The sequence below is a fragment of the Pavona decussata genome, unplaced genomic scaffold (genome assembly GCF_977016875.1).
Source record: "Pavona decussata unplaced genomic scaffold, jaPavDecu1.1 SCAFFOLD_134, whole genome shotgun sequence".
Classification (NCBI taxonomy): domain Eukaryota; kingdom Metazoa; phylum Cnidaria; class Anthozoa; order Scleractinia; family Agariciidae; genus Pavona; species Pavona decussata.
This window is the reverse complement of record NW_028145547.1, coordinates 6,148,540-6,157,307: the sequence shown is the minus strand read 5'-3', so window position 1 is coordinate 6,157,307 and position 8,768 is coordinate 6,148,540. Positions and strand designations below refer to the sequence as shown.

Genomic DNA, 8,768 nt, shown 5'->3' with positions numbered 1-8,768 from the left:
TTTCATGAAAGTTCGGTTACCTTAATTTCGCTTTGCATTAGCATCAGAGAGCGTTTAAATGAAATCACGGCTTGAAAAAATATTCACATTTTCAATCGCCAAGAGAGTTCAGTAGGCCGGAAATTTCACTAAGTTAAAGAATTATGGAGTTCGAAGGACTGCTTCGTTTTCATGATGTCCAAAAAGAGTATAAAAGTACTCCAAAACTGCAGGCTCGAATCGGTTAAAGTTGCCGGTTATGCGTGAAATAAACTCGGTACGACCTTCAACTGACTCTCAACTGAGGTGAAAAATGTCAAAAGAAGGCGCGTGTAAGCCAGATTTTATGCATTGATGAGAAAAACGCGTAAGGAAAATTGACAATGTTACTTTCCTTTTCATCTCGAAAATGAGTTGCAGTTCAATGACTTGTCGGCACTTTGTGGGGCATAGTCAGGCCACCACACGCCTGCAAAACAATGTAGTGCGCTGGTAAGTACTGCGTATACGGTAGTGGTATGCACGTTATGTACTTCCTCTTATTTGTTTCAACACGATTTGTTACATGATGTGAACGTGTTGTGTGGAACACATTTGTCAGAGTTTCGTGCAGCGCCCCTTTCACCTTTTCACACAGATTATAGCACAAGCAAGGAGTAGATAACAATTAAGAAATATGTTACATTGACCATGTCAACAGCATAGGACAACGAACTTATTACCCTTCCACATGCACCCTAGTTCTCGCTCGTTGATTTCCGCCATATTTCGCTCCTGAGCCCTAGCGGGCAGCCATTAAACATTTATCGGCAAAAGCATAGCCGAAGTCGACTGATAAGCAACAATCATAGCAAGTTGAGGACCACACTTCCCGTTTAATCAACATCATGATAAACATTAAAACTTACAACCATTTCCTCTTTCTACAACTTCTAGTTGAAAATGTTAGCTTATATTTAGCACAAGATAAGGTGATCTTTTTCAATGACATCAAGCTGTTAACTCTAAACTTAAAATTCGATCAGTCTCTATTCGCACTTAGCTATTTACCTAACATCTAGATTGACGTTACCGATTAAATGTAATAAATCGACTATCTTTAATTATGATTTAATTAATGGTGTAGGGAGCAACGAGAGTTCGTAACAATTCAGTATAATAAATACGAACACTTATCACCTCCTACACCATTAATTATATCACAATTAAAGACAGTCGATTTATTACATACAGGTGTCGAAACGTCTATTAATAAGAGGTCAAAGGGCATGAGTTTTTTGCTTTGACAACATTCTACGGCTTCAGGCTGATCTTCAACTTTACTTCAACACTGAAGCCATTCTTGAGATTCCAAAAACGAACTGTTTTGCGATCGGACAAAACCCACACATTGGGTTTGTAGCAATCTGGATTGCCGTGGGCTTGAACAGAGACGATTCTTTCCTGCACTCGACTTCTCAATTTGACTTCTATTTCTCGCTCTCTGCTAGAGGAATGATACAGCTCCCTTTGCCCCGCGTCTTCTGAATTATTAAGTGGAACCGAGCTCGTGGTAAGGTTTAACCCGGGAGAACTGATACTGAGGTAAATATATTCATTGGTATGCTGGGCCATGACAAGACAATTCCCTTGATTGACAGCCTCTACTGGAGCTAAAGCTGGAAGCGATGTAGCGGCTGTAAACATAACATAACCAGTGATGTTATGGCTGAGTTCGGACCATGTCTTCGGTGACTTAAGGAACTGAACGACATGAGCGGAGCTGTTTTTCTGCAGAACTTTGTAAACTGCATTTTCTGCCGTTTCCTGTACTGTTGGTAGATCGGTTAGTGTTGGATGGTACCATCAGTGGGTATCAAGACAGCGTATTCATAATGGCCGTTCGCGATCGATGGTGAGGTGCCATGTTGAAACCACGCCGTACCGTAATCCCCTGATGAAGCCTCTGACCCGCCATCGGTCATAGAGTTCTGAGTCTGCACATGAACATGTAGGATTGATTTACTGGGGTCTGGTATGTAGTAGAAGTTTCCGTTGACATCAGTCAGCGTTGTGTAAGTTCTTTCTTCAGAAGACGGTGTTGTGACCGAAAGTGTGGTTGAAGCGGAATATTCAACGCCGTTCACCTTTATGGACGATGATGGACTGATGAGCCTGTCTTGAAAAAGAGTTGTCTGAACAACTTTATCATTCGTATCACTACTCGTAATGTTACTTCCTAGACATATCAATAAGTTTTCAAAAAAGAAAATCGATTTTTTAAAGTCAAACTGGATTCTGTGTCGCCAATCCGCAGTCCCTAAGTCATATTCTGGTTGATGAAAGTCCATGCCAAATAATCCGTTCTTTAAGGGCAATGTACCCTGAAATGTGAGTCCTCCGGCTAGTGGCCGTGGATTGTAGAACCTTCCACCGTCGAAACTTAAGTCATCTATGTTTGGACTTCCTAATGCAATGGTTGTCGCTCCAGGAACCTTGGCCCAGTCCCACCCGTTTTCGACATCATGAACCTCAAGGCCCCTTTCACTGTTAGCAATCAGAAGCGCACCGTGACTGGCAAATATTCCGTATGTATTCTCGGTTCCTGAGGTTTCAAAATCCCAAACAAAGCGGTTAAACCCCTTGGCCGTTACTGCCCAGTCCTTGCGTCGATGGACAGATAGGGCGGCGAAGTTCTTGGACCAGTGACCTTCAGGGGAGGGCTCGGGAGATTTGCCTTTAGCTCTAGCAGTGACGTTTACCTACAAGAAGATTATAAACCAAGGATGATATGAAGTGAAACTGTAAAAGTGGATAGTACCATACTGATGCCTGTAGAAAATGCGGTATTTAAATTCTATTAATTGATCATGGCTATTACGTAAAGTATTGAGATTTCACGTAAAGACGATAAAAAAACGGTTTTTCATAATATTTTACATAAGGATGAGAAGACTATTTGCAGCTAAAGGGGACTGTGAATAAATTAAATCTCAAATTATTGAGCAAATACTAAATTACAAGAAGACAAATACTGCGCACACAAAATGTAAGTTCAGTTGGGATGATAAACAGAAGGAGGTTAATGTTTTAAGGTTAAGGTTTTTATTATTGTGCACTATTTCAATGGCTTACAATATATATAAGAAAAGTAATATAAAGATAGCATTAAATTACATAAATGTGAAAAGTAAAATGTGCGCAGTGACCAAAGGAGCTTAGGCTTTCGAGTTGGTCACTGCCACGTGCAACTAACTGGCGTATAACGTGCAACTAAACAGCAAAAAAATTAAAGAATAATAAAAGTGCAATAATAGAAACATACTACAATTTTTACATAAAAAACAATAGGAATGATAATTAATAGTGAGGGCAATAAAATGGCTGCTTATTTAAAATGGCTGCTTATTTAAAACAAATTATAAATCGATAATTTTTTTAATGTGTCCCCCTCGGTGGCGGTGTTCGTTTGCGTGTTATGGTCGATTCGGTTGCTAGAAATTTTATTACAGCAGGTTTGACAAAAGAAGGTGTTGTGAACATGTGGTACTCGAGAAACAAAGCCAGTACTGCATGATAGAAATCAACAAGCTCTATTATTCGGTAGTTTAGGGAATTAAGTTTATGTGCCTTTATACTCCAGTGAAGATCATAATAAGTCATTCTGCTTCCAGTCGCCACGGCTGGGTGGTTAGACTTGCCACAAGTCGACTTCTTTAAGCGACGAACGTCGGGAACCAAAACCAACATAACATAAAGAGTGAAGAGAGAAAATAATAAAGTCTACCGGGTGGTCAACAGGGAAAGTAAAGAAATCACGGCTTAACAGTCCCGTTAGTTGGCCCACTGGCCTTATTCCACCCTTTGGTCTCCACATCGCACTAAATCTAACATTTTAAATGAAGATCTACGACTCATGAGCCCAACAAAAGACGACACCAAATGACTAATCACGCCGCGTTATTCCATAAGATTAACCGGAAGGCGGAAGTATGTCAGAACTTTCTGCCTCTTATAATCTTTTTCTTTAGCAAAAATTTCTGTAGTGAAATAATTTTGCCATGTTTCATCTTGGCTGGATATATTAAAAAACACAAATGGTTTCTTTTCGGAACTGTTGCATAAATGACTGCGAGGATCCGTTTCTTCCATTTTTCGCCCGCAGTTCAAATAAATATATGTTTCATATATTAATATTAATCTATTCATCCTTCACTGGTATTTTACAAACTCACAACATTGCCAGCTCCCAGTTGGCTTGTAGCTCAGTTGATGGAGCACTGCACCGGCATCGCAGAGGTCATGGGCTCGAATCCCGTTCAAGCCTGATTTTTTTTTTCAGGCTTTCTTCTCGCCACTGGTTAAGTTGCGTAAATAACTGCGAGGATCTTTCTTGTACTTAATGGTTGAACGGCCCCGAAATAAACCTCGCCTGGCTTTCGACGTTATCAAGCCCACACTTAACGAAAAAAAACATTGAAATCCGGCAAGCAGCTCAAAAATCAGATCCAAATTCGTAAAAGACGCGCGTTTCCATAAATATTTGCCTTGATTCACGTTTAGACGTGAAAAGAGGCGAAAACTTGGGCAAACAAAATCAAAATGCTAACTTTTTTGTTGTAAAAAGCAAAGGTTACATGTCTTGCTGTTCCGTTCTGAGCTGAAGTTTTGTAACAGAATCACTCACTTTTACTAGAATATGAAGATCTCCATCATCAATTTTTGTTAGCCTTATCTATTGAGTGGGATGTGGACCACATGATTTGGAATTGTTCGATTGATCACTGATTGGCAACAATGAGTAGCTTTCTAAATGCCATACTCACTGGCTAGGATTCATGGATTAATTAGTTTCGGATGCTGATTGACAAAAAAACAAATTAAAAGCTCGTGCTACTTACAGCGTCCATAATGCTGAGAGATCCCAAACTGTTAAAGAAATACTTGGCTTTGTAACTACCATCCTCTAAAACGCTTTTCACCTCTGAATAGTTATATAATCGCAAGAACATTTCTGGTTCGGTCACATTGGTCACGTGGATTCCTTTAGGAATTGCTGAACGCAACACGGGAGGATGGAAAACACTGATGTACGCATAACCTGGTAATACAGTCTTCATGAGTGCCTTGTTGAAGTAATCTGGGAATCGTCCGTTAACACTGTTTGGAGTGGAATACTTGACTGATATTAGACGCAGCGTTTCAAGTCCTCTTCTGATGTTGTTGACCGATGTTGTCAATAAAGAAAATTCAGTTCCTCCAAGAAGGTATTGAACCAAAGATGCGGTATGTAAAGCTTGTGGCACATATGCTGGTGCGTATAACCCTAAGTGGTGATATCCTGTGTAGTCAGGTTTCATCACTCCTCCAAGACCTTCATTCACTGCCAAAGCATTGTTTATCCACCGACCTAAGGCTTCCATGTCACGAATTTTGGCCTTGATATCTGCATCAGTGACGCTTGGCATCACCAGCACAATAATAAGCCTGAACAACATTAGCGTAATCATACGGTCGGCAGTGGTTCCTTTGATTTCAAACGTTGGTGATTGATAAACTTCTCCAAAGTCGTTGTACCATTTGGTTGTGTTAATCAGTTCCAGCAATTTGCTTCTGTTTGAAGGACTGCTCAGAGAGTCACTCAGAAGAAAGAGAGTATGCATGAACCCAGCGCCATCCATGTTCATTTCGTGGTTTAAGGAGCCCAGCCCGCTTCCGTCTGCAAATCCTTGCTCTTTTACGAAATCGAGAAGATTGTTTATTTGGCTTAGTCTATCAAGGTTTAAAGTGTTTATCGCCGATTCTATCTGGGCAGCAGTAAATGGTGCCGAGGAAGCGGGTAAATACCTCTTAATAATGCCAACCATGTGTTTATATTCACCTGCAATAGCTTTCAATGCATTCTTTCTTCTCGTTGCGTTTCCAGAGTTAAGCTCAGAACGTTGCGTGGCAGCAGTTTGTGCTACTTCGTTAGTACGACTTCTTATGTAGTATTCCAGTGCCAATGGTAGAAGTATTTTTTCCATGATAGCTCCAAACTTCTTCGGATATCTGCAGTCTCTGCAAAACAGTGGTGGTCCAACGATCTTTCCTTCATGGAAAGTTAGCTCATGGTAATCTTGGTGTGCTTTCTTAACGCTTTTCAAAAGAGAATTCCATCTTTCTTTAAGAGAACTCGAGAAGGAAGAGGTCGTTTTCGTCTCGTCACAATACCAGTTCTTTAGCCGGCGTTTTATAATCTCAAAACTCTTCTTCTTCAAGGGGTTAATTGTTAATGGTAATGCAGGAATGAGTTGCTGACTCCAGTGGTATGTTTGTTGCCAAGTGTTAGCCGCGTCATACAGTTCCAAGCCAAACGGACGGATGGGAGGAACTACCTTGTCACGTGACTGTCGACCAAAACTTCGCAAAAACGCCAGCAAGTCTATGTAGATTGTAATTGGGTGACTTAGGACAAAGTTAACTTCATTAATGACTGCCCCTCTCCTAAAACTACCACTGTTTACCCTGCACTCTTCAAACTTCACCCAAATTGCTCTCCACCCTTGGAAGTTAAGATTGGCTTGGAATTCGCTTATGCGAGTTGCGCCGTTGTTAAACTGCACCGTCAAAGTGTTCCCGGATGACAGCGGTGTCTCTTTGTAGAGCCATACTTTCATTCCGCCTCCTCTAAGCCAATCATTAGGAATTTGGAACGTTGAACCTAAAGTGGACGTCAGTTGCAGTGTTGCATTTGCAACTTCAGCTTCCCACTTCAAAGAATTTCCCCCATGCTTGACAGTCGCCTGGTCGTTGGAAAGTGTCACCGAACCAGATGGCATTGGAGTGGGTTGAAAACAATTTTCCTGCCTTGCAGTTTCGAAGTCAAATAGTTGATCGTGTTCACAAGGTGGCACATCTAAATACAAAAAAATAACAAGGAAATCAGTTTTTAGCTGTACGGAAAAAAATTGAAGAAATGTAGACGGAATGGGGTCTGCGAAATTAGTTCACGCAGATGTTAAGGTATGTTAGAGATAGTACCTCGAAACATCACTTGCATTGGAAATTTCAAATTTCGAGGGCTAGCAGCGGAACTTCAGTATTTTATTAATAGAGTATCCTTACAATTTTTATATGACAGATATAACCCTTCCCAGGCTGAAACCGGTATAGTGGCTTCAGTTGTAAATATCTCAGGTATTTTAGAATTTGATTAGTCACCAAGAAAATACGAACTTCATGCGATCACTTTGGTTTTATCAACTGAGCTGATAAGGTTATTTGGCTTTAACAATAAATAAGATTATAGACCTGACTTTTTTGAGCGTTAGAGCCTCTTAATTCGCTGTAATGATCACGAGGGACCAGCGCACGAAACGCCAGCTCTAGAATCTCTTCACAGTAGCGAAATTTCGTCATCAACTCAGTCGATACAACCAAACATTCCAGGAACCCACCGACGCACCCCTTATTTCCTGTACTGACAACTTCACCAACCTATTATGTTAAAATGAATTACGTCTGCCAATCCCCACGTTCCTCTAAACCTTTTGCGTGCCCCGTTTTAGTGACAATGATAGAATACCAACATAAAAGTAAGAACGTAAAATATGTTAGGAATAATAAGCTAGCTTCTTTATTTTTTACATTTTCCTCAAGTACTCCAATCGGTGGGCTACAGGCAGCGGGAGCAAGATAAAGTATCGGAACGAAGCCAATGACTGCAATGACCGTCCCATTTTTGGCGTCAAAGGAGGGATCCTAATCTTATTCTACCTGTTATTATAATGAATGCTTATTACCTTCACTTCAGAAATTTATTTATTGTATAGATGCGTAATAGATTGATTAACTGATTTGCTGATGGAATTTGCATTCCGTTTTAGAATTACGAATTGATGCTATTGTTGTCGTTGTCGTTATTGTCCTTGTTGTTGTTGTGAGTCGATTTTCTTTTTCGGTTGAAGGACCCAGAAACAAACTCCTGGAGCATGCGCGCCTTCCTTGTTGAACAAGGTGCACTGTTTTGGGACTTTTGTAAGACAAACCTGTGAGGCGAGTGACTCAAACGTCGAGTTACCTACCTTGGGCACAAGGCAAATGTAATGGAAGGATGAACAGGAGGCAGAATAATTGCTGACGGTAAACAAGCAAAAATTTGTTGCTCATGTCTTCTCTTCTGGTGAAACAAAAACAATGGAATATTTTTGAGCTGATGTGTAGGCTGATCTGGACTTTCAATTAGCTGTTTCTTTGGATGCTCTGAAAATCGCGGGTAGAAATGAAACTTACAAATTCAGGTTCAAAAGCGCGCATCAGGATTGAGGTTGTTGTTTGTAAATGACAAATACAACTTAAAAAAAATATGTCACGATGCATGACAGTGACCATGCATTGCTTTGCTATAAACAGAACCTTTTCATCTAATAATGTTCTTCTTTTTCGTCTGTTTAGTTTAGTCTCCTAAAATCTAGTTTTTGAAAAACATCTTGAACTTGCTAAACCCAGCGGCCGCGTTCACCAATAATCTTTGCTCATAACTGGTCCTAAGGTGACAGTTCGTGTTTTTCACTCAGTGAAAGGCGTGCTCGGAAAAAGAAAATCCGAGTTTTCCCAGCCGGGGTCGAACCAATAACCTTCCGATTACTTGTTCGGATGTTCTGACACTGAGCCACAGGAGACTTGTGGGAACCAAGCTATTAGTCCCATAGCAAAATCCCCATAGCAGAAACCTAGGCTTGTTATAATAAATAAGAGTAAGAGGAGGGTTGTTCTTAAATAAAACAAAAGAAGGTTGGACACCTCATGATGTTTAGACAATGTAGTAT

The 8,768-nt window shown here is 40.5% G+C and overlaps 1 pseudogene across 1 annotated transcript; it reads right to left on the bottom strand.

The window, feature by feature from the left end:
* Window positions 1-844: 844 nt before the first annotated feature.
* LOC146467977 (uncharacterized) lies at window positions 845-8,113 on the bottom strand (annotated as a pseudogene). The gene is made up of 3 exons (XR_014867653.1): window positions 8,025-8,113; window positions 4,860-6,856; window positions 845-2,720 (listed from the first exon to the last, which is right to left on the bottom strand). The product of XR_014867653.1 is annotated as an uncharacterized LOC146467977 (transcript).
* Between the last annotated feature and the right edge of the window lie 655 nt (window positions 8,114-8,768).